The following is a 24,321-nucleotide window of genomic DNA, read 5'->3' as shown; positions in this document are numbered from 1 at the left end:
GTTTATTTCACTGGTCTCCTACTAATGGATATTTGAATTGTTTCCAGTCTTTTCTATTATAAACAATGGACTAATGAAAAACCTCGTACATACGTCACTTTATATGTATTCAGGGGTACCTGCAGGGAAAAAGTACCAGAGCCAGATTGCTGGGTCAAAGGGTAACTGCATTTGTAATCTTGACACAGCTAAATTGGCCTGCATAAGGGTTGTGCAATTTTGTACTCTCAGGAGAAGTACGGTGCACATCTGGTCAACAATGTACGATTATCACATTTCAGAGTTTTTGCCAATCCAATGAAGTAAAAAGTGCTACTTAGTTTAAATTTGCATTTCTCTTACTATGTCTGAGTCTGAAGATCTTTTATTTGGTTTAGAGACAATCTATATTTCTTGTTCTGTGAATCATATGTTTGTGTCCTTTGCCTATTTTTCTACTGGTTTGCCAGTCATTTTCTTATTCATTTGTAGGAGCTCTTTATATGGAGAGATTAGCCCTTTGTCCACTGTAAATTTCTTCCCTCAACTATTTGTCTTTTGAATTTACTTATTGTGTTTTTTACCAGGTAAAATTTTTTAATCTGAATTTAGTCTAATTTATCAATCTTTTTCTTTTCTGGTTTCTGAATTTTGAGTCATAGTTTAAAAGGCTTAACTTTTAACTTCAAAGTTAAAAGGAATTTACACGTTTCTTCCAGTCCTTTCATTTTAAGCAGATATGAATATATATTCATATTTTGAAATCCTTGTTAAAAATATCATTTTTGACTTTTTCCAAATGAAGTAGACCACACCATTTTATGAATGCCTTCCTGATGTCTCCCTCCTTTCTTTTCATAATTCTTTTGAATATCACACTGATCATCATATAAATTGAACTGGTCAAGATGGAATTTATTTGAACGGTATGAGATACAGAAATAACTTCATCTTTCTCCAGATAGCTACCCATTTGGTCCAAGACCATATACTAAAAATTTCATCACTACCCCACTGGAACCATAATTTTAAAATACTTTTCTATTTTTATAGACAGCAACCTGGATTTTTATAAACTCATGGTTCTTATTCTCTAGTCTAGACATTACAGAGGTAAATACAAGTTATGATCTTCACTTATTTACAGGAACTGCCAAGTTTTGTAAAAACTGCATTCATACAGCAGTATCTTTACTCCCGCGTCATCCTCAATAGCTTTTCAGCAGACGCTTGACCTGAAGAGATATACAGACACAAACTGCCGCTGAGAAATTTACAATTGCGAGGCTGCCAAATTGTTTTTTGCGAGTCATTTGTTTAAAAGGCAAGCAGCACACCACAAGTTAAGTTTGGCAAAACTCTCATCAGTGACAAAATTCTGGTTTATCCAAGTTCATTTTAGGTAATCACCAGTGTGATATTCAAAAGATTTATGAAAAACAAAGAAAGGAGGGAGAAAAGAGAGGGCGGTTCAGAAGATATCTGGTCCACCTGTGTTGGAAAAGTGAAAACTGATTTTTTTTTTTTGAGTTTTCATAAAGATACATAAATGCTTCATGAATTTGTGTGTCACCCTTGCACAGAGCATGCTAACCTCCTCTGTATCATTCCATTTTAGTATGTGTGCTGCCGAAATGAGCGTGGAAAATATTCTTTAACAAGGATTTTAAATTCCCAATTAATTCTATTCAGAAGTTTCTAGTAAACCAGAACTTTTAAAGTAAAAATGAGAAAGGTATAGTATTCTATAGGTATTCTATGTCCTTTTGTTCCAATATTAATTCACATCTTCTATATTAGCATCTGTCAAGTTGTATTCAATAAATGCATACTGTATATTGTCATTTGAGGTTGTGAAATTAGTCATTATAGCTCAGTTTCTAAGAGAGATTTAGACACACACACAGAGTTTTGAGCAGCATACCCTTCAAAAATAGAAAGGAGATCAGTTCCTATAGAGGATGCTCATGTATTTGACACAAATTATAGAGTTTCACATAGGGGATAATAGTACCAGAAAAATAACAATGGCAACAGAATGCTCCGACATAAGTAATAGAGGAAATGCTGGGGAAGTGGGCCAGGAGAATCCTGAGAAGTCAAAACTCCCCAGACAGAACAGAGCATAGCTTCCAAGATGTCTGTGATGTTTCTAAAAGAAAGAGTCGGGGTCTTCCAAGGTGGTGCAGTGGTTAAGAATCTGCCTGCCCAATGCAGGGGACATGGGTTCAAGCCCTGGTCCGGGAAGATCCCACATGCCATGGAGCAACTAAGCCCATGCGCCACGACTACTGAGCCTGCACTCTAGACCCCACGAGCCACAACTACTGAGCCCACGCGCCACATCTACTGAAGCCCTCGTGCTCTAGAGCCCGTGCTCCGCAACAAGAGATGCCATGGCAATGAGAAGCCCGCGCACCGCAACGAAGAGAAGCCCCCGCTCGCTGCAACTAGAGAAAGCTCACGCGCAGCAACGAAGACCCAATGCAACCAAAAATAATAAATTAATTAAAATAATTTAAAAAAGAAAGAAAGAAAGAAAGAAAGAGTCGGGGTAGAAGCCACCAGTCCTGTGAACAGAGGCCGTGGCTGTGCTCCTCCCGGGATGGCCTCCCTGTCTCCCCATCTTCCCCCCCGCTCACCCCGCGTCCCCTGAGCCACTGCTTCTCCAGTCAACGACTCACAAACCTGATCTCCAGCCCTGAGACAACGCTCTTGAATTGCAACCTTTTTTTCAACTTGCGAGCACCTCATGGAGGCAATTCACCCCCACATGCTACCTAAGTGCCCTCCCCTCCAGCTAAACCCTACCTTGCTCCCCTCTATGTCATCTTCCTCTTCACCTAGACGCCTTCACACCTTCCATCTTAGGCATCTTCTGACTCTCTTCACACCCCACAACAGCCACTCCCCCATCCTGCTTTCTTTGTGATGTCCCCCATCCTGCTCTCCCCTCTTGTTTCCAATGCCCCTCATATTTCAGACCCTCCTCATGACCCTGTGCTTACTTCCTAATCTCCTAACTGGTTTCCTCACTCCCCCATTTACAATCAGTTCTTTCCTAAATGGTACTTTCTCCAAAACCTCCAATGTTCCCCATTTACTTACCTGACAGTCTGAAGTCATGTCACTGATCATTTCATTCATTTAATTAATATTTGCTGAGTACCCACTAGGTGCCAGGCACTATTCTAGGCATTTGGGACACAGCAATGAACAAGACAATAAATTCCTGCTTAATTTTGTCTTAGCCTGTTTTTTCCCTGCCCTTCACCTCACCAGTCCCCTAGATAACTGTAAACACTATCTATAAATAAATCTATACCAGAAGTTATATTCTGGTATATTTATATATTCAATGATGCCTAACAAGCCTCTACTAAGTGTTGGATCCAAGAGTGAGCAAGACAGATGTCTTTTCCATTTGTCCCACCCTGGCCTTCCCTTACCTTCCTGCTCTGAATGCCTTCTCCTTTCCTCGTCCTCTAAACCCTGCCCATCCTGAAATACACAGTCCAAACCCTCCAAACTCTGTAAAGACTCTCCTGGGCACTCCGGCCCGTGGCAGGGGCCATCAGCTCCTTTCTGTCTTATGACATCGTTTACCTTGTGAAAGTGCTTAAAGTTTTTATGCTGCTTTGTTTTGTTTTATTCTCCATTAGTTTAATGAAACTTCCTAACTGGAGTAGAGGTCTCTCAGGACCAGATGCATCTTTCCTAGTAGAATTCCACAATCGCAGAACATAACAGCCAAGGAAACCCTCTGACTCCAGTTCATCAAACCCATCTTGCTTCTTGAGGAACCTTAGGCAGAGAGAGGTTAAGTCACAGTATCAAGTGCTAAAAAATAAAGTGAATAAATATGAATGGCAGATTAGCAGGCATACTGCCCTTTGTCCCACAGGGTGGAAGAAGATGTCTGAACTGCTAGTTGCATGCAGTTCTTTTCCCCTGCAATCCATGCATGTGTTCCCAAGTTGTCTGACAATTTTCCAACAGCCACTGCTGAGCTGAGGCCCAACTAACCCAGAAAAGCCACCCCAACTGATGGATTTGCCCAGTTCTACATTGTTGTCCTCTTTCCAGTTCCCCACTGCCTGCAGACTGCTTGAGACCTCAATGATGCTAAACAACTAAACTCTAAGGCATAATTTTCCAGATGCCAGACCGCTCGCCCCTCACTGCCCCTGTGAAATCCGGGGCTTCCCTTATCTTGCTGTATCAATGCTGTATTCTCTGCTCTGGCCAGGGAGCTGCCCCTACAGGAAGCCAGAAAGCACTCTGAAGGAGGTGGCTGGTACCAGCAGGAGCACCCAGGCAGAGGTAACATGGAACTGCAATTGAAAGTATCTACCAGTTCAAAATAAGAATAACCCTGTGAGAAGTATTCTTTGGACCAGGCTGGTAGAGTCCAGAAGTCATCTATAAAGCCATGAGATGTAGCATGATGTGCAAATGCCAGGATTTTTATCATGAGCTCCATGTCTATTTCCCTGTATTCATGTTGATCTGCTCCCCACTCTTCACACGAAACCCAAGGGGGAGGATGTGTGATGTTTTCATCCCACTCCTTGTGCCTACTGAAATGGCAATGGGCGCTCAGTAATGTTTCCTGAATCTCCTCAAAGTCAAAGACCAGTTATTCTTTGCTTGAGCTGAAAACAAGTCAAATTTAACAGAAGCACAGTCATGCACATGTGGCCAATGTAGATAAGGGCGTCTCCTGTTTGTACATTTCTCTGTGGGGCCCAGAAGAACTGATAGTCTTAATTGGCCACAGATTATAAAGTCCACATTCATCAAAGTAGACTGGAGGTAATTGCCCTTCAGATGTTATTTTAGGCAGCTGTTCCATTATTCACAAGTAAATCTGTGCCCTCAATTTACAATAATTCTTCGATGTCGTGGTCTTTTGGTATAGCTGAATCCCAAGACCTTGGAAACTATCAGTAGCTCTCTCTCAAGCCACCTTTGAGGACTGCTTGGTGGCAATATTCACAAGGGAAGAAAAATCTTGGTTTTCAAGATCAAAGAATACTCCTTACATTTATGAAAACCTTTGAAATACAGACTTCCTACCTAACAGCAGCTAGCAAGTGGCCTTGTTTATGTCTATTTAAGTAAATGAATTATTAAAAGCAGAAAAAAACATTCTAAGCTCCAATTTTATTTTTTTTTTTTTATTTTTTTATTTTTTTTTTAAATATTTATTTATTTATTTATTTATTTATTTGGTTGCGCTGGGTCTTAGTCGCGGCAGGCGGGCTCCTTAGTTGCAGCATGAGAACTCTTAGTTGCGGCATGCATGTGGGATCTGGCTCCCCGACCAGGGATCGAACCCAGGCCCCCTGCATTGGGAGTGTGGAGTCTTAACCACTGCGCCACCAGGGAAGTCCCTCTAAGCTCCAATTTTAAATCTTCTTTTATCTGATTTTAGTTTCTTTGGGGGAAAGAAACAAAGATTCATGCCTGAGCCAAAACCAAATGACATACGAGTTCTTCCGTCAGAGATATAGCTGTCAGTCTCTTCTGATGTGCTCCCAACGTTGTGTTCCAGCTTCTCCTCCCATACCTCCCTGCAGACAGACCTCTTCCAAGCAGTCTGGACTCCCACCATGTCTGGAACATGCTCTGCAGCTCAGCTTCTGTGATTATCTGAATCTCGCTCCCCAGAACTGGGCCACGGTGACCTAGGTCAGCCTTACAGTAACTGCTGACCCAGCTCTTTCTAGTCTCTCCTGCCTGGAGCTGGGATTGGTTTAGGCAACGAGGGTGAGGCTGGGCCAGTGAGCAGGATTTAAGGGGCCCTCCCAGAACTGCAGAGGAGGAGGAGACACACGCTGGGGGGCCACTGAGATCAGTGCAGCCTGTCTTCTGTTAGTCCACCAGACCTGAACAGATGGATCAATAATGCATCACTGCTTCTAAGGTCAGGTCCACCCTGGAGCACCACCCACCAATGCCACCCACTCAGTAACACAGCACCCATTCGTTTGTTCATTTATTCATTCTTTCATTCATTCATTCTCTATTTAAATGAGCCTCTGCATCAGTGTAGGCAGATACATCTCAATATGGCAAATCTAGTAAACTAGTTAGCTTGAACCCACTCAAGTATGAACTTCCACTAACTGGAACAATGGGATTCCTTCATATAAGGACACTTGAGCCATAATAAACATACCAAGTTATGATATTCTATCTAAAAATGCCTCTCTCCTTTCTCTACCAGAAGAAATCAGTTATATTTATACTTAAAAATACAGATGTCACTTCTCTAGAAGTCTTTTCCAACTCCCCCGGTCTTCCTAGAAGGCTTTCTAGCTGTATCTCAAACTACACCCTCCTTTACACTCTCCTCTAGCTACACTGCCCTTTTCTCAGTTCCTGCCTTTCATGTTAAGCTGCTTTCTGCCTCAGGGCCTTTGCACATGCAGTCTGCACTCCTGAAATGTTCCTGCCCACATTCCAACTCATGACCACCCCCAGCACCACAGCCCCTACTGCTCACCCCTTCATCGAAGAAGCCTCACCACCCCTCAGATCTTAGTTGAACCAAAAGGCCATCCCTGATCCTCACCATTATTCACCCTTTTAGCATCACCTGCCTTTCCTCCCCCATGGTTATCAGAGCTACACTGTTAAAATTGTGATATTATTTGATTAAAGTCTATTTCCCCACTAGACTGTCAGCTCTGTTAAGAGCAGGGACCATGACTACTTTTATTTATCATTATAACCACAGGGACTAGCACAGTGCCACACAGTAGGCACTCAGTAGCTGAATGAATGAATGACCTTCTATAGTATTTGTGTCACTAAATTCCAATTGCCCAATAGTGTATTGGCCCCAAAGCCTGGCCTCCGCCCACTACCTCAAAGCCAAACACTTTCCCACAAGTCATTTAAAAAGGGAAATGGGGGGCTTCCCTGGTGGCGCAGTGGTTGAGAATCTGCCTGCCAATGCAGGGGACACGGGTTCGAGCCCTGGTCTGGGAGGATCCCACATGCCGCGGAGCAACTGGGCCCGTGAGCCACAACTACTGAGACTGCGCGTCTGGAGCCTGTGCTCTGCAACAAGAGAGGCCGTGATAGTGAGAGGCCCGCGCACCGCGATGGAGAGTAGCCCCCACTTGCAGCAACTAGAGAAAGCCCTCGCACAGAAACTAAGACCCAACACAGCCAAAAATAAATAAATAAATAAATAAATAAATAAATAAATAAATAAATCCCATTTTTAAAAAAAGGGAAACGGACATTTGTCCCTACCGTCTACACCTTGTATATCCACATCTAGTAACAATGAAGGATAAATATAAGGATCTTATGAGCCTGGAGTTGATGATCCTCATGTATTACTAAGGTCAGAAAGAAGTGGTCTTAGAATATATCCAAAAAGATCAAAATAAGAACTAAAAATAAAGGGGCAGGGTAGTATTACTGAGCATTTCTGATCAACCCTGACCTAACCAGAAAAGTCATAACCAAAGAACCCAATCTCCTGACTCCTTTTCAGTTGGTTTCAGTTGTTCTGACCATTGAGTAGGACCCAAGCCGAGTGGAGACAGCAGTGTGCCGTGTGCAGCTTCTCGGTCAGTGCCCCTTAGTGGCTGAACTGTCCCCCCACCCCAAATCCACATGTTGAAGCCCTGACCCTTAGGACCGCAGAACTTGACAGTATTTGGAGATGGGGCCTTTAAGATGTGAATAAATGAAAATGGGGCCCTTAGGGTGGGCTCCAATCCAACGTGACTGGTGTCCTCATCTCAGAAGAGACTAGGACGCAGACACACAGAGGGAAGATACAGGGAGAAGACGGCCACCTGTGAGCCTGGGAGAGAGGCCTCAGAGGAAGCCAGCACTGCTGGCACCTTGAGCCTGGACTTCTGGCCTCCAAGCTGTGGGAAAATAAATGTCTGTTGTTTACGCCTCCCAGTCTGTGGTGCTTTGTGATGGCAGCCCTAGCAAACTAATGCAGTGCCCAAGCAGCTCTTGCGGAAAAGGGAAAGAGTATCTGCCAAGTACCCACTGCCGGGCCCTGCTCGTTACAATCCTAGGTGTCATCTTTTCCCCAGGGCCGTCCTTTCTTCTTTATCTGACAAATGAGGACACTGAGGCACAGAGCCACAGAGGGGGCTGAGCCGGAATTTGACTCCAGGGCTGCTTCCAAATTCCATGTCCTCTTTTGTACTATACCTTCAGATCTTAAAGACCAAACTGGAGTATAAAATGTGAAAGCAGATTCTAACTTGCTTTATTTTGCCCTTAGAAAATGGGCAAGATCACCATTTGAGCTTAGTTGAAGAACCAGATGCATTTGTATGCCTCACCCAAATAAAGTGATTGAAATACTGTGAAACAGATATGAATAGAAACAAATTTTGCTTTTTAATGAGCATTCTGACCAGATCAATACTACAAAATGCTAAACTGCAAAATGTCATTACAATTTCAATGCAACTGCCCAGGTGATTGGTTCAAAGAGGCACTTATGGTAGCTTAGACTGTATTTTCTCTTCATAAGAGCAGGAGTCTATTATGTAAAATAAAGTCATGAAAATTTTAATTGCACCACATAAAGGACAGAACCTGGTCTAGCCCACAAACCATGGCAAACATGAGAAACAAAACGCAGATGAATGCTTAATCAGCTGTCTGTCACTTTCTGAATAGTGTCTGAATAGTGACTAATATTCTAATTATTAGTCACCACACTGAGAAGGTGCAATTATGGAACAGGGAAGATTGCTTTAATTATTTTTGTTGTTAGCCCACAATCTGTGAGGCCTTTGCAGAAATATGATTTTAGTCCCCATAAGCTATAGAGGAAAAAATGATTAACAGTTAAAATTCACTTCCCTCCCAACCGAAGCATTAAAAAAAAAAAGGTTTGAAGTTGTATTGACAGATATGACTAACAACTGTAATCACAGAAATAAATTTAGTAAAATGATAATTTATCTGTCACAATTTACCAAGGGAGAAAAAGTGCAGCACAAGCAGCTAAATTGTGAAGTGAAATGAAAGCAAAGATAGAACCCAGTTTTTAATGAAATGCAGAACATTATTAATTGGTTTCCTAGCAACAGCCAGGCTAAAATTACTTAACATGTCTGCTCAATCATATGCAAATATGAGTGTTATCGCTTAAATGTTGATTTTAGTTGGTCTTTTCAGATGCAAATCCAATGTGTAAAATGAATGTAAATGTTGACAATGCTGATACAAAAAAAATCCCCTGATTAACATCCTTCTGGTGTTCAAAGCACCAGAGTTGAGGATCTTCCCTTTGGAAGGATTGCAAGCTGCCTGGGCTGTCATCTTCCTTAACCTGTCCTCCCTGTCTCCCCTCACCCCAATGCAAGTATTAGAGATAACTAACAAAATAGTATTGCTGGGCCTTGCTGAATTGCACTACAATTATTTCTCATTAAATGATGGATGGATGATGCTTTCAGCTTAGAGTTCAATCAGATGATGCAAGGGGCTTACCAACCCAAGACCAAGGTTGATCTCAAGTTTGATTTTGCAGACAGAACCAAACCTTTCGATGACTCCATCAGAGCCCACGCAGACAAATTCCCTTCAAAACTGCCGAATAAGCCACTCTTCTTCTACTCTGCCCGGCCTCATCTGGCAGCTCCAGAGCAGCTGGAGAACAACCATGTTCCACAGGCAAAAGAGGCACCAAGAAGGGCTGGAAAGCGTGTAGCCCCCCCACAATCACCATCGGCCTCCAAAACCACCCTAATAACACCCACTCCAAGGAAAAGCAATGTGCTTGCTAGGCTTTCACTTACTCATGCAACAAACATTTATTGCATAATTACCACTTGTCAGGAAATGATCTAGGTGCCGGAGAGACAGCAGTGAATAAGAAAAAAAGTCCCTATCTTCAACTATCTTAGTGCAGGAGAGAGACAAATAAATCAAGAAACACATACACAATAAAATTTCAGGTAGTGATAAAAAAAAAAAATAGGAAGAGAAAAAGTAGCCTAAGGAGGAGAGGAGGATGGGTAGGGTTGGGTGGACCACAGCAGATGAGGTCTCTCACAGGGTGTCTTTTGCGCAGATATAAAAAAAGAAACAAAGAAGCCAAGCACAGGTGGTGGGGGCATTAAGTATGATGAGGAACAGGATGGGAGGGGGCGTTGATATGAGCAGTGCTGGTTTGAGCCAAGTTCCCCCACCACCTGCCAATAAGACTGCACCCCTAAGCCCCTGCCTCATGGTATTTCAGGGACACTACTGTCTCTAGGGCCACCTAGGACTATACTTCAGGACTAAAAGATAGAGCCTAAGTCTGACATATGTGGAGGAAAAAGGGGAGAGTCAGTCCCACTGAACCCTAAAAGTTCTTTCCTTTCTGGATCAAGGCTCAGTCCCCTCCTGACCTCCGAGAGTCTTCTGAGCCAACTGGAAAGTACATTCTTGGACCGATCTCCCCTAGAGGAGGTGGGGTGAGCATTTCTGGCCAAAGCCCCCTGCCTGAAGCCTCCAAGGGATGGGGATTAGACAAACAGTTTGTTCCAGACACCCAGGCAAGGCTCTGGGATATTTCAGGCGGTGGTCAGCAGCTCGGGACATATATTCCAAGAAGTTCTGAAGCTTGCTTATGAAGAGAAGTGACAAAGATTCTATGGACAGCTCCATACCAGGCCAAGGATCCCCAGACTAACCTTATGAGTGCTGGGCCAAGGAAAAATGGACAGATTCTTCTTCCAAATATCATACTCTAGCCTTGCAAGCCATGCCTTAAGTCTCTGAAGGCTTCAGAAGTTACTATTAAACACAAATGCCCTTAAGAGAGACACATGAAACCTTAGGTGTAGCCCACCTAGGGCTGCGGTGGGGCTGGGGTTTAGCTTGGGGCATACAGATGCCGGTGATGGGACGTAATCTATCTGGTTGGCCTAGAATGAATGGTGACAATGGCACGGTCTGCAGAGCAGCTGTCATACCTGTCTGGGTGATACAAACATTTCACTAGGCTTGACTTAATTCATGCTAACCCACTCAATTAAATAGAGGATAACCCTCTATTTGCAGCATCTCATCACAGTTCAAGGAGGCTATATTGCATTTTGAGTTAAAAATCAAACAGGTTGTACATGTGACCATAGTCTTGGTCCTGGAGATGTTTCGTTTAGGCCAGTGGTTCTCAAAGCAGCATCAGCAGTACCTGATGAGCTTATTAGAAATGCATCCTCACAAGCCCAGTCCCCACATTTACTGAATTAGAAATCTGGCAGTGGGCCCAGAAATCTGTGTTTTAACAAGCCCTCCAGGTGATTCTATGCATGCTAAATTTGAGGGCCTTCCGAGGCCAATTCAGCAAGATGGTGTACCTCTGAGTTTATACTTAGCACTAACTTGCTGCAAATTATTTCAATCAACTCGAAACCAAGGATAGTTGCTCTGTACGTTCGGCACAACGGCACGTATTCAAAACAAACACACTAATCGTGTGAATTCCTGACACAGTAACTTTTTCCAAAGAATGCACCACTCAGAACACAAGATGCTGATGTACTGATTTCTTCAGATAACCAATTGTTCCGACGAGGAGAGAAATGGAAAGAAGCAAAGTTAGTTATTCTTTCGGAAACCTGAGTTTGGTGTTGCCTTCTGAGAGAACTTTGAGAACCAGAGAGTTCTCTGATCTAAGGCTACCCCCTCCTGCTGGACCCGTTCCAGCACTGTCAAGGCTCCCTCCTGAACAACAGGAGCTCCCCAGGGTGGATACAGGGTCCTAGGAGGACTCACTGCAAATACCCTAAAACCCTTGCCAAATGGATGACTCCCTCTAATTTTTATATTTTAGAGAGAACATTCAATCTTCAGTGTCCCTGACAATAAAATGGATGTTATACAGGCATACATTCATTAAAAACTTTGAAGATGAAAAAAGAATCTAGAAGATGCCCTAATCACTGTAAGGTAAATATACATGAGGAAACCTGCAATCAGAAGGGTGCATCTCAGACTGAATTGTGCATCAGAATCACCTGTGATGCCTGATAATAATGCAGACTTCTGGGCCCCATTACCAAACATTCTGAGTCACGTGACTTGGGGGCCAGCATTTTGCCTTTTATATAAGCATGCCCAGGTGATTTTGATGCAGGGATCTGTATTTAAATTACCAACATGATCACTTCTCCAATTTTCAAGGGATATTAACAAGGGGTTTTTTTACATAGGAAAATAAAACAATCCTATAAGCAAAAGAACTACAAGTTTCTTTTTCTCTACATGTGTGCTGAAGTTGGAGAACTTTAGTTGAGAGAAAGTTAAGAGAAAGTCTGTACGTATCTTACATTAAAGTAACTTTTTAGTAAATAATTTTTTCCTGATTACCAAAGTTATACATGTTCATTGTAGAAAAAAAAATAGCAAAAGGGAGAAAGTAAAAATACCCATAATCTCACAATCTGAGATAACTTGGTACATTATATTCTTCAGATGACTTGCAGGCTCTTTACACACGCACGCACACACGCACACACACACACACGCACACACTTAAAAAAAAATAGTGGGATCCAAGGATATGTAGTTGTTGTAGTATATGTTTTTTACATCTAACAATATTGTCTATATCTTTTTACCAGTCCTTGGTTCTTCTAGATATAAAAGACAGACTGTCTAAACATCAACTCTCTGTTGCTAAGATTTTTTTTTTTGAAATCAAGGAATTAATCTTCTATTCATGTGGCCAGTACATAAATACAAATATTTGTGTCATCTGTACAAGTATGCTAAGAATCTCATTATTGCTTTTATTAAGTGATTTAGCATTGATACAGTTTATTAGCAATTTTTATTAGTTCATTAGTTCATTTTAATGAATGTGTGCCCAATACTTGAAGGCCTCTAGACATATATACAATATATTAATACAACAAGTATTCACTTTAATGAAACTTATTAGACCAAGGTTTTTCTCATTAAATTCAAAAGGAGCCAAAAGCCTCTAATGGAACAAAATTTAGACAAAAAACTTTTTAAACATGCCCCTAGAGTCTATAAACTTTAATTCTATTCAACCAGGAAGCGGTCAAAACGTAAATGCATTTCACAGAAGACACTCATCATAACTTGAAAGGTAAATTCTTTCATGTTTTATAAACGGGGCAGAAAGAATGTGAGTTTATGCGACGAGGCCACATTCACACTCCCCTGCTCCCTGGTATCAAAGAGCTTGCAAGGGCTTCAACACTTGACAGTCATGGGAACTTAAGTAAGCCGCTTCAGGCTTCTACGCTTCAGTTTCCCCACGTGGAAAATGAGGATGCTAATAAAGAATATCTGTGTTACTGATTTCCCAAGGGTTTTCTGAGGGCCAGGTGAGATGATACACGTGAAGTTCTAAAGTACTACCCCAATGTGATCCTGAGCCTAGCTGGTATCTAGCTCTCTGAAATGGGGCTGACTCACCATTTCTTAGTCTACTGCCCTCCCACCATAACCCGAAATCTCTTGAACACAACAGATTGGACAGAATACAAACTGTCTGCTTGATGGGCCAAAGAATGAGGAATAATTCAACCTTTCAATATTTGGCCCGAGAACTGCTTTACACCTGAATCAGACCCAAGGATCCCTTACTGTGATCATGACAAGTCAAAGTGATGTATTCTGGGAAGTTCTTCATGAATAACAGTTCTCTGGGAGCGACAGACATGGTCCCACAGCAGGCTTATCATCCCCACTACCTGGGGAGCTTTTAAGAAACAAAGATTCCCAGACCCCACATCAGAGATTTTGGTAAGCTTTTAAGGTAACCACATAGGAAATTTTCAGATGCCCTGACCTATCACGGTAGTTTCTAAGCTGAATTATTCTTGACATTAAAAATTGTTCATTAGATTCCGTAAGACTCGGAACCCTAAGAACAATATGACTGAAGGGCATGTTAGTGATCTGTATATTCACAAAGACAGAAGGTCCTCAAAACTGCTCTCCAGTCACTTCAACAAAAACATCTACATAAATGACTACCTGCATATGCACAATGAACTTTCCCCTTAGTACCCAAGAGTAGGGAAATAACAAAAGATTGCCACTTCCCTTCCAAAACATTTTTTATTTCACCACAACCTTCTCTGCTTACATAAATAATACCACAATATGCACTAGATGATTATAAATGGTTTAAAATATCCTCAAAATCATAATTATCATCTCTTTTTCCTTCTCTTTTTCCTATAAACAACAAGCAAAAAGGACAGACATTTGGCCCCTACAACCTGTTCTTTGCACATATTGACAAAGCTCTGGACACAACATTCTTTTATTCATTCAACAAATGACCAAAATAAGCATTTCTCAGCACCAACCACAAATCCGCAGAGCATATCCTACAATTTGCATAAGGGTTCTGTTACCATTCTTTTAGAGAGTCAAATGTTGCCTGATTTTTCTAAACTCTGGGTTGGAAAACTGGGCTGTCACTTTGCCATGGGCATTCTGTCTCCGAAGTTCCCTCTACTGTGGGGAAAAGCAAGAGCACAGTTTTCAAAATACAATACTGTTAGATATGATTCTTGAAATCCGATGGAATAAAAAAATGTCAACATACAAACCTTCAAATTTATTGTACTAAGCAATCTCACCTGGAACGTATGGGTCAGAGACTGACTACATAAAATACTGATTAAAAAAAAAAACTCTTTGATCCTACTGCCCCCATGATCAGATGTTGCTTGGCTAAAACATTTCTTAGTTGGAATCCCAGCGAGAATATCATTATATGTAATTTTCCTACTATAACTGATGAGATGGAATGTAATAAGTGCTCATTTGGAAAAAGATGTGAGTTATTGGTCACTTGGTTACCATTAGAGAATACTAATTAGGGTAAACAGTATGTGGCAGCCTTGGCCTGAAAGACAGATAGCAGTGAATTCATTAGGGAGAAGGATCAGCAAGGCTCAGTTAATTTATAATATTGACCACAACATGAAATCAAGTTGTGTTCCAAAACCAGAACTCATTAAGAGTGCGGGACGGCGGGTGGTTAAAGGGAGCAAAGACTGTTTTGCCTACAAGCTTGAAGACTTCTGGGAACAAATTATCAGGATACTCATAGCTTAGGGGAAACCAGGACTGCCCATAAAGATTTCAAAGGAGTGAATTTCAAGGACGAGGCAGGATTCTTAAGGGTGGTAAGAGAGGATTAGGTAGAAGTTATAAAGCGAAATTACTGCAAAGGCAATTCGAGCCACACATAAGGAAGCAATTTCCAGCCATAATTTTAATTAGGAACCCAGAATGATCTGCGTAACGACGGCCCTTCATCATTACCATTATTCAGAATTACCCTGCATCCACATGCATAAACATAGAGTGAAAATGAAACATAGATGTGGAAGAAAGGTCAACCATAATCAAATTTTTCTTATCCTCCAACTGCAGGTGAAATTCTCCAAATAAAATACCTGAATACAATTAGCTCTCAATTTATAATCAATTTACGATTGATCAACCCAGAGAGCCACCACTCTATCTCACTCTCACCCCCAACCCGTCTCTGACCTTTCACACTACTCCCAAATATGGAACTGCCTGCTGCAAAAGAATCTTTATGGATATACATGGAACTCTTGAGAGAATCTGTGAGCAGAGGAAAGGGAGAAGCCATACAAAGCAGACACTTCTAACCACAGAGGCAAACTCCAAGCAAGCAAGGCTGGGTCTCTCCTGTCCAAAAAAGGTCATCCTCCAAGCTTCTCAAATGGTTTGCTCATCTTTATTTTACCATCTTATTCATTAGAATAGAAGATTCATTTTGCTTAACCAACACTCTTTTAAAAATGCAAATAATTTTATAAGCAGACCAGACCCTATTGGTTATTCACGCCATGAATCAGATTTGCTTTCCAACCACCAGCTATAATCGGCTGCCTTGAAGATATGAGAGTTTTGATTGAGAATGGTTAAAAGGGTAAGAAAGGTAAAATTAAGTTTAGAAAATGAAGTGCTATAGGGATAGAAGGGAAGGGGTACCACAACGGGGAAATCAAATTAAAGACTCATAATGCCTGCTGCCTAGATAAAGGGATACAGATAGAGATGATGACAGACAATATGCAAATTGTATTTACTATTAAAAATCTGCCAGGAGCACCCAGGAAAGGAAATAGAATTTTTTTTTCCTCTTTTTGTTACCTAGCAGCAACTTGCTCTCAGGACCCAGAATTCAACCTAGTATGAATAGTACTGGAGTATGGCTTCAGCTTAAGATAAATGGCCTTTTGTGCACTACCCTTGACACCTATCTGCTGTAACAACTCCATACTGTGGCCTCCTAGGACCCCACCTTCCCATTCAACCTCACTCACAATGTTCCAGCCACACCAGACTTCCTTCTGTTCATCGAACAGGCTGACTTGTTCCAGCCTCAGGGCCTTTGCACTTGCTGCTCCCTCTATCAAGAACAGTCTTCTTCCAGAGACCAGACATCACTCTGGTCTCAGAATAAATTTTGCCTCTTCAGATGGGCCTTCCCTGACCCTAACCAATGTTGTCCCACCTACCACCCACAAAACTCAAATGTAACTGTCCATTTTTATTGGTACCACTGCCTATTTTATTTCCTTCCTAGCAGCTTGGGCCTATCAAAAATGTTGTTCATTTATTTGTTTACTTGTGGATCACCTGTCTTCCTCACTAAAAGCCAAGTTTTCAGGAAAGCAGGAGTGTAATCTCTTGCTCACTCACTGTCCTCTAATCTGTACACTGTGCACTGGCATGCAGTGAGCACTCCAGGAATACTGGTTGTCCCAAAAAGAACTTTTAACAAACTTATGAGACATGACCTCTTTTCTTTAGAGATTTCACCATTATAAAAAGCATCGAGGGCATATGCAATGACAATCTCTAACTAAACATTTATGGTTTTAACATCCAGAGTTGGGTCTCTACTGTTGTTTTAAATTTACCAGTATTTGTCTTTTACTAAAGAAACAGAACACGACCCTGGTTCCTGAGGAGCACCAATCAGACCCCAGTCTACAAGTGATTTTTTTATATACCCACATGAGGTCATTTTAGTTAGTTTCAAAACAGGATCCTATAGTGACAATACAAGCTTCAGGGTAGGGGACTTCCCAGGGATATGAGAACAGAGGATTGAAAAGTGTGTGTGTGTGTGTGTGTGTGTGTGTGTATGTTTATAACTCCTGCAGTATATTGTCCAATCCTTTTTTATGCTATCATTTATCATAGTCTATTTTGTATTATAGTTATATATCTGTATGATCTCTTCTGGACTCTAAGCACCTTGAGGGATGGGATTCATATCTGATTCCTCCTACCTCTCAAATGCTGAGCATTGTGCTTTGTATACTATAGGTGCTCAGTAAACACCAAACAGATGCATGGATGATATTCCATTATTACTCAAAATGAAGCAAACTATGCGATACCTTGTCTGCAAAGTAGCCATTTTCCTAAGTGATAACTGAATAAGTGGGGGAACTGATATTCTCCTTATACAGTAACATCGTCAATTACTATTGAAAGACACAGACTCTTTGAAACACAAACCTGCACTACACTGCATACACACAGAGACACGGGTTTGAGTGAACATTAAACATGGGAAGTTCTAGTCCCAATGTTTCTGTTCCCGCAAACTAAAAACCCCTTTCTCCTCAACAGGCTCTATGCCTAACAACAGAATCGTGTTGCTACTACAAGCGTGAACTGAAAGGCAGACATGAGACAGAGCTTTCACCATGTGGCACAAAATATATGGTTTAAGATGTAGGGGTTGCTGCATGTTACAAGTTTTACAATTGTCCTTATGTCAGCTAATTGCTTATAAGAGCAAACAGCATCCTGCCACGTGCTCAGGACCACATGTTCTGTGGCTGTTTTAATAAGAACTGGCTTGGATTTATAGCAAAATAACTTGAAACTCTGAGCCAAAATCTTATCTGATAAACGCCCCCCCGACACATGGACATCTGGGGACGACATTTTGAGGCACTGCTCTGAGAGAACACGGAGATGTTTTCAAGGGCAAAAGAGAGCTTCAAAAGAAGCAATTACTTTTCAAGTCCGATCAATAGCATAGAGCATGAACTGTAAAATGCCTCTTAAAAAACTCATTTCAGGCTGAGGTGAAGTGACATTTACAGCAACACTAAGAAAAAAACACTTATAAACAAGCTGGTGGTATTCTGGCTAAGTAGGTGGTACCAACATAAAATTCTCTGTTTGTAGCTACGTATCTAGGTAGAAGGAGGTTATCAACAGATTCATCTCTAGTCCTCTTCCTGTATTAACGTCTTGTGCTATTGTACTGGCTCTCTTATTTTAAGCAGCTTTATGTAATGAAGTTTCTGCAAGCTGCTGAGATTGGCAGCTGGACAAATACTCTTTTCCATGTTCTGTTTTACCTCAGGCAAAAAAAATTCATTCTTCTGAAATGTATGGAGAGCACTGCCAATCTACAATGCTGCTATGGAAGCTACAAACACAACAACAATCATAGTAGCAGGTATGGATCATTAAAAGTTCACTATGTGCCAGGTCCTGTGCTGAACAGTTTGCATTTATGATCTCACGTAACCCTTACAACTCCATGAAGAAGACAGACTCTTCTTAGTTACAGATGAAGGAACTGGATCATGGAGAGTATAAGGTGCTTGTCTGAGGCAGTCCAGCTAAAAATAAATGGTAGAACTGGTCAAACCCAGTCTTCCTAACTCTAAACCCAAACCCTTATCCACCACACTGAACTTTTTCTTGCTCTTGTGATCTCTTGAATGGAAAGTCAGCCCTCCTTGAGAAGGGGGAAGAAAAAGGAAATTACCTGGACACATACAAGAATATGGCCTATGCTCCTCCAGCAAGGATGAGTCTAGAAACCGTCATGTGTTTAGAATCGACATAGAAACAACACTTCAGTTGAGGTGGGTCTAGGCTGGAATGCCTTAAGCAGGGAGTTGAATGTGTACTATGATTGGACAGTTCAAATCCACTGATGTTTAGCGAGTAACTGCCATACACCGGCCCCTTCAATCTCCAGAATTTCAGAGGTCATAGAGTCCTTGCCTTCACGGATTTGCAGTCTAGTTGGGGAGAGAGACCAATAGGAGTAGCAATTAAAATACTGCACAATAGGGGCTTCCCTGGTGGCGTGGTGGTTAAGAATCCGCCTGCCAGTGCAGGGGACAAGGGTTCGAGCCCTGGTCTGGGAAGATCCTACATGCCGTGGAGCAATAAAGCCCGTGCACCACAACTACTGAGCCTGCGCTCTACAGCCCTCGAGCCACAACTACTGAAGCCCGCGTGCCTAGAGCCTGCCTGTGCTCTGCAACAAGAGAAGCCACGGCAATGAGAAGTCAGCGCACTGCAACAAAGAGTAGCCCGCGCTTGCCGCAACTGGAAAAAGCCCACATGCAGCAATGAAGACCCAACGCAGCCAAAACTAAATAAATAAAATAAATAAATTAAAAATAAAAATAAAATACTGCATGGTAAGACCCAATACTGACATAAGTACCACTTGCTCAGGCACAGGGCTATGTTGGGTGAGGAGGACAGAGAGACTGCCAGGAGGGCTTCCCAAGGGCACTGGATCTTGAGATGAGCCATGAAGGAGCCGGCAGAGTGAGGGGAGCAGGCAAGCTGAGGGTAGGAGGGCAAGATGGGCCGTCCACACCAGACTTCTGCAGGAGATGAGGCTGGAGGCCAGAAAATAACAATGACTAATGCTGCATGCTTACTCTGTGCCAGGCCCTGTGCAAAAGCACTCTGCTGCCCAACAACCCACTGAGCTAGCCACCCTGATGCCATCTTAGGGCTGAGGCTGAGGCAGAGAGGAAGGCAGTGACCGGCATGAAGTTGCTCAGCAACGTGGTGGGGCTGTTCAGGTCATCCCATCCCAAAGCCCATAGCAACCTCTGTGCTGCTTGGCCTCAGGGGCTCAGCAAGCTCCTGAGGGCAAGAAGGGGTTTACACAACAAAGTGGCATGATAGAAAACCACCTCCCAGCTATAGGAAAAGTAAAGGGGAAGGGGTGGACTCGGGGCATGAGGCTGATCGACTGTTAAGATGCAGCGTTTTCTCTGCAGCCACACTCTTCCACCTCACTAACGGCTCCTCTGTTCTGCTCCAAGTCACCCTTCACAAGGCTGTGGCATTCCAAAACATGAGGGTGAAATCTACTTGGGACAGGTGATCCGCAGCAAACCAGAAATACCTTTCCCCACCACTCCTCCCGGCTCATCAATAGCATTTATCACCAGTATCAGAAGTGCTTCCTTGCAAGTCCTTTTCGCCCTGTGAATGGTGAGCTCTTGGATGAATTACACATACAGTAATTCATCTTTGCATATCCCCAGGATGTGGATTGGATGGCAATGCTTTCTGAATGGCGCCCCTGCCTCTCCACCAATGACCTTTCTGAGCAGTCATCACGAGTGGTGTATGCAGTGGAGCCGGGAACTCAGATGGCCAGCTTTGATCCTTTAGACCATCTGGCCTATGGAGTGACTTGGTGATAAGCAAGAGAATATTATGTCATTACCTTGGGAATGAAGAGCAACTGAGGACTTGCAGGGATACTGTTACTCATGTTAACTAATGTTTATCGGTACTTAGAACACACTGGGCATTCTTCCAAGAACGTTACAGGTACGAATTTATTTAATTGTCACGACAACCCTATAGGGTAGATGTACTTATTACCCATGTTCCTGATGGGGAGACTGAAGCACAGGCAGGTTATACACCTTGCCCAAGGTCACACAGTAGGTAACTGGTAGAACCAGAATTCAAGTCCAGGTTACCTCACTCAGAGCCCACAGCCTTCATTACCCTCCTCGCCTCTTAGGAGAAAAACTAAAGAGGCGAGATCCACATTCCGGGACCACAGCTACTATGTGCTACAAAGCAAGTTGATGTAACCTCTCTGCAGGGCTCAGGTGTTTATTACAAGAGGGAGTAAAAAGTAGATAAAACAGTATATGTTTTCAAAATCCTGATGCTGGTAGAAGTCACAACAGAAATAGGAACCAAAAGCTACTCTCATTTCTGAGAACAGACCCAGCCAAGTAAGAGAGACACAGAGAACAAGTTAGTAATGGCCTAAATATAAAGGCATAGCTTCAAATCCAACCTACTATTAATTAATTTATGTATTGCCACTAGGGAGGAGGCAGCTAGTATTCAGTTAGATTAAATTATGGAGAAGCTTCAGCATTGCTGTGACTATTTCAACAGTAATTATTAAGTTGCTGTGCCCTCCCTCCCTAATAAAACCCTTTATTCTCATTCTCAGAATGCTTCGCTATTCACCTGTCGCTACCTCCTTTTGACAGGCATGACAAGCTTTTCAGATTAGACTGAAGACATTTTTCAAAGAGAACAAGGAAATCTGATTTGTAGATCCTAACAGGCCTCTGATCCAAACTTGTGTTCTGAAGAATATTTGCCTCCAGTTTTCTCTGGGTCTCACTGCTGCGCTGAGTACGCACTGGCCGAGACCGACAGGCCCTGAAGAAACTGTGGACATTGGGAAGAGGGAAAGGGGCACTGAATTAGGAGTCCAGAGACCTGGGCTCACTCCCAGACTTACCACTTAGGAGATGTGTGAATATACCTTCAGTTTCCCTATCTATAAAATAGAGGCCCCCAGCTAACTACCCCCCCGGGCTTGGCAGGAGGCTCAAATGAGATAATATATACAAAAGCTGTCTGGAAACTGCAAACCACACAAATGTGAATTGATTAGATAACTAGTTAACTGATTAGTTAATTAACTAATTAGTTGGCTAATTAGTTAATTGATTGATTCATGAATTAGCTGATTAATTGGGTCATGGTAGACCTAAAGTGGAAGGGCTGAGTTACTACCCTGTGGCCCACTCTGATGACCTCTTGCCCCACTACTCCTGCTTCAGATCAGAGACAAACTTCCCCACTACCTCTAGTGAGCCCTATCCTGGTTCGGATCCTGCCACAAAACACTGCTTTCGTGTGTTCCCATCAGTGCCTGAGGGCTGAGTTACTACCCTGCGGCCCACTCTGATGACCTCTTGCCCCACTACTCCTGCTTCAGATCAGAGACAAACTTCCCCACTGCCTCTAGTGAGCCCTATCCTGGTTCGGATCCTGCCACAAAACACTGCTTTCGTGTGTTCCCATCAGTGCCTGAGGACCTGAGGGGTCATCAGCCTGCCCCTGAAATGGCCAAACCTTTCAAGGAAAAGACCAAAGGAAACTCTTAGCAAGAGCCCATTCACTCCCTCCCCTCTGCACCAGCCAGAGGTGCATTTGCTTTTCCAGTTGTCTGGCACTCAGTAATTCATTCATTCAATGTACAGTATTTACTGCGGGTGCGCTATGCAACCAGGCCCTGGATGAGGAAGGATGAGAAAGACATCCTGCCCTCAAGGAGCAGGAGGCACAGCCCTGTGGACCAACACGTAAAGTGGTCGGGAAGGTCCGCTGAGAGCACACTGGGGGTGAGGAGATAGAGGTCGCGGTTCTTTCAGGAAAGAAGAGGTAGGGAGGAAGACCAGGATAGGCTGAAGAGCTCCCGTAAAGGCTGAATGAAGTTACTACAAGTCCCAGGTGCCCAGAAGACAGGCAAAGTGACTGAGGTGCCAAAATGGAGGAGCACTAACAGAGACAAGAATACTCGTTATGGTATGTTTACCGTGGTCTGGAAAACATATGCCTGCCCAGCCCTCACCCAACCCCCACTGAGATTCTGATTCAGTAGGTCTGGGGCAGGAGAGAACATGTATGCCCTTAGAAGGTTCTAGAGGGGATTTTAGTATCTGGTCCACAGCGTTTTCTGTTGGTGCTTCCAACATTTTTCACATGATGGCAGAACACAGTAAATTTGATAATATTTCAACACACTGAATTAATGTAGGGGTGATTTGGCAACACTTATGTGGGGACTGGTGAAAAAAATCAATTTTCTTTCTTTGTATTACATTATTATAAGAAAAACAAAATGCTAGGAAAAACACTGCACAATGGATTTTTATAAATATTCCAAATGTAACCTTTTGGAATCACTGAATTTAAGAAGTTTACAAAGGGAGCCACACAAATGATGTTCAAATGTAATTTGAACTGTTATAACTTTTCGAATGGTTGTAGGAAATATTACATTTTAGCACAGTCAGAAATTTACAGCCATGAATATGTGGTGGCACATGTTAAACCCATTCATGGCTTAGTTTTAGGAAGCTCTCAGTTATGTTCTATTATCCCAGTTTTCAATTCAGGACAGAACAAAAAATTCACAGGCTCAAAAGATGCAGCCCACAGCCTGTATCCTGTTCCAGTGAAATCCTAAGCCAAATGCTAAACAGAAAGCCCATCTAGACACAACTCAGAGACATGTGACTTCTAGAAAGTTTAAGTTAACAAACAAACCGAACACACGGCTCCTGTGTAGAAAGCTGAAAACCAGAAGAGAAGGTTTAAGAAAAGGATTTTTTAAAGGCTCAGTTTTCTGAGCTCCAGAAGTGAAGCCAAAGAGCTTGCCGTATGTTCTTTAGGTACACAGTGATAGAATGCCAGAAAATTCCTGTAAGGTGTTGGTAAGAGGCCAACACTCCTCAAACCAGGCCAGTTCCCTCCATAAAAAGGCTGTATTTAGAGTAATGTCAAGTGAATGCCAACAAGACTCTCAATTCAACTTTTATGTTCTTATATTATCTACAGTCCTGAGATCAAACTAGACATTTTCAATAAAGCATGCCTTAAGAACTGGAAGACTTCATTATTATCAGGCATAGACTAAACTAATAACAATTCTTTTTTAAAGTCCTGGTTTTGGTATAAATGTCCATATAAAGTAAGTTCAGCTGTTACTATGAACTTACCCTCAGAAAGATAACATAAGTTTCTGATGTTGGGTGCTTGAGAGATACTTTAAATATTTATAGTTCTCTTAATCTGTGGCTTTCAGACTTCTGACCACAGCCTACAGTAAGAAATAATTTTTAGTATTTCAACCACATGGAAAACTGAAAAAAAAGTTTCACAAATATTCTTTTCTAATTTTTTTCATTTTAAAAATAATACTTAAAAATTCATGCTGGTCAAGACAAATTGATTTACAACCTATTTCTGGATTTACAGTTGGAAAAACCACCACAGTCAGAAGAATACTAGTTAGCTAAATTATAGTGTATCTGCAGAGTGCAATACTATGCAGCCATTTAAACAACGAGGCAGTTCTACTACTGATATGGAATGATTTCCCAGTTAGATTATTAAGTGAAAGAAAATTAATTTTCAAATGTTAGGGTTAGCTTCCTAATGATGCTCAAACATTTTCTCCCTCTTCTTTGTCAG

The 24,321-nt window shown here is 42.2% G+C and overlaps 1 protein-coding gene and 1 non-coding gene across 4 annotated transcripts in view; both read right to left on the bottom strand.

The window, feature by feature from the left end:
- JAZF1 (JAZF zinc finger 1) overlaps window positions 1–24,321 on the bottom strand; it is a 343,179-nt gene that overhangs the window by 278,019 nt on the left and 40,839 nt on the right. The window lies entirely within an intron of this gene.
- Window positions 1,518–1,619, bottom strand: LOC114235467 (U6 spliceosomal RNA). The gene has a single exon (XR_003621633.1). It is a non-coding gene; the product is annotated as a U6 spliceosomal RNA (small nuclear RNA).

This window comes from Balaenoptera acutorostrata, chromosome 7 (genome assembly GCF_949987535.1).
Source record: "Balaenoptera acutorostrata chromosome 7, mBalAcu1.1, whole genome shotgun sequence".
Classification (NCBI taxonomy): domain Eukaryota; kingdom Metazoa; phylum Chordata; class Mammalia; order Artiodactyla; family Balaenopteridae; genus Balaenoptera; species Balaenoptera acutorostrata.
The sequence above is the reverse complement of the archived record's forward strand: the minus strand, read 5'-3'. Positions and strand labels throughout refer to the sequence as shown.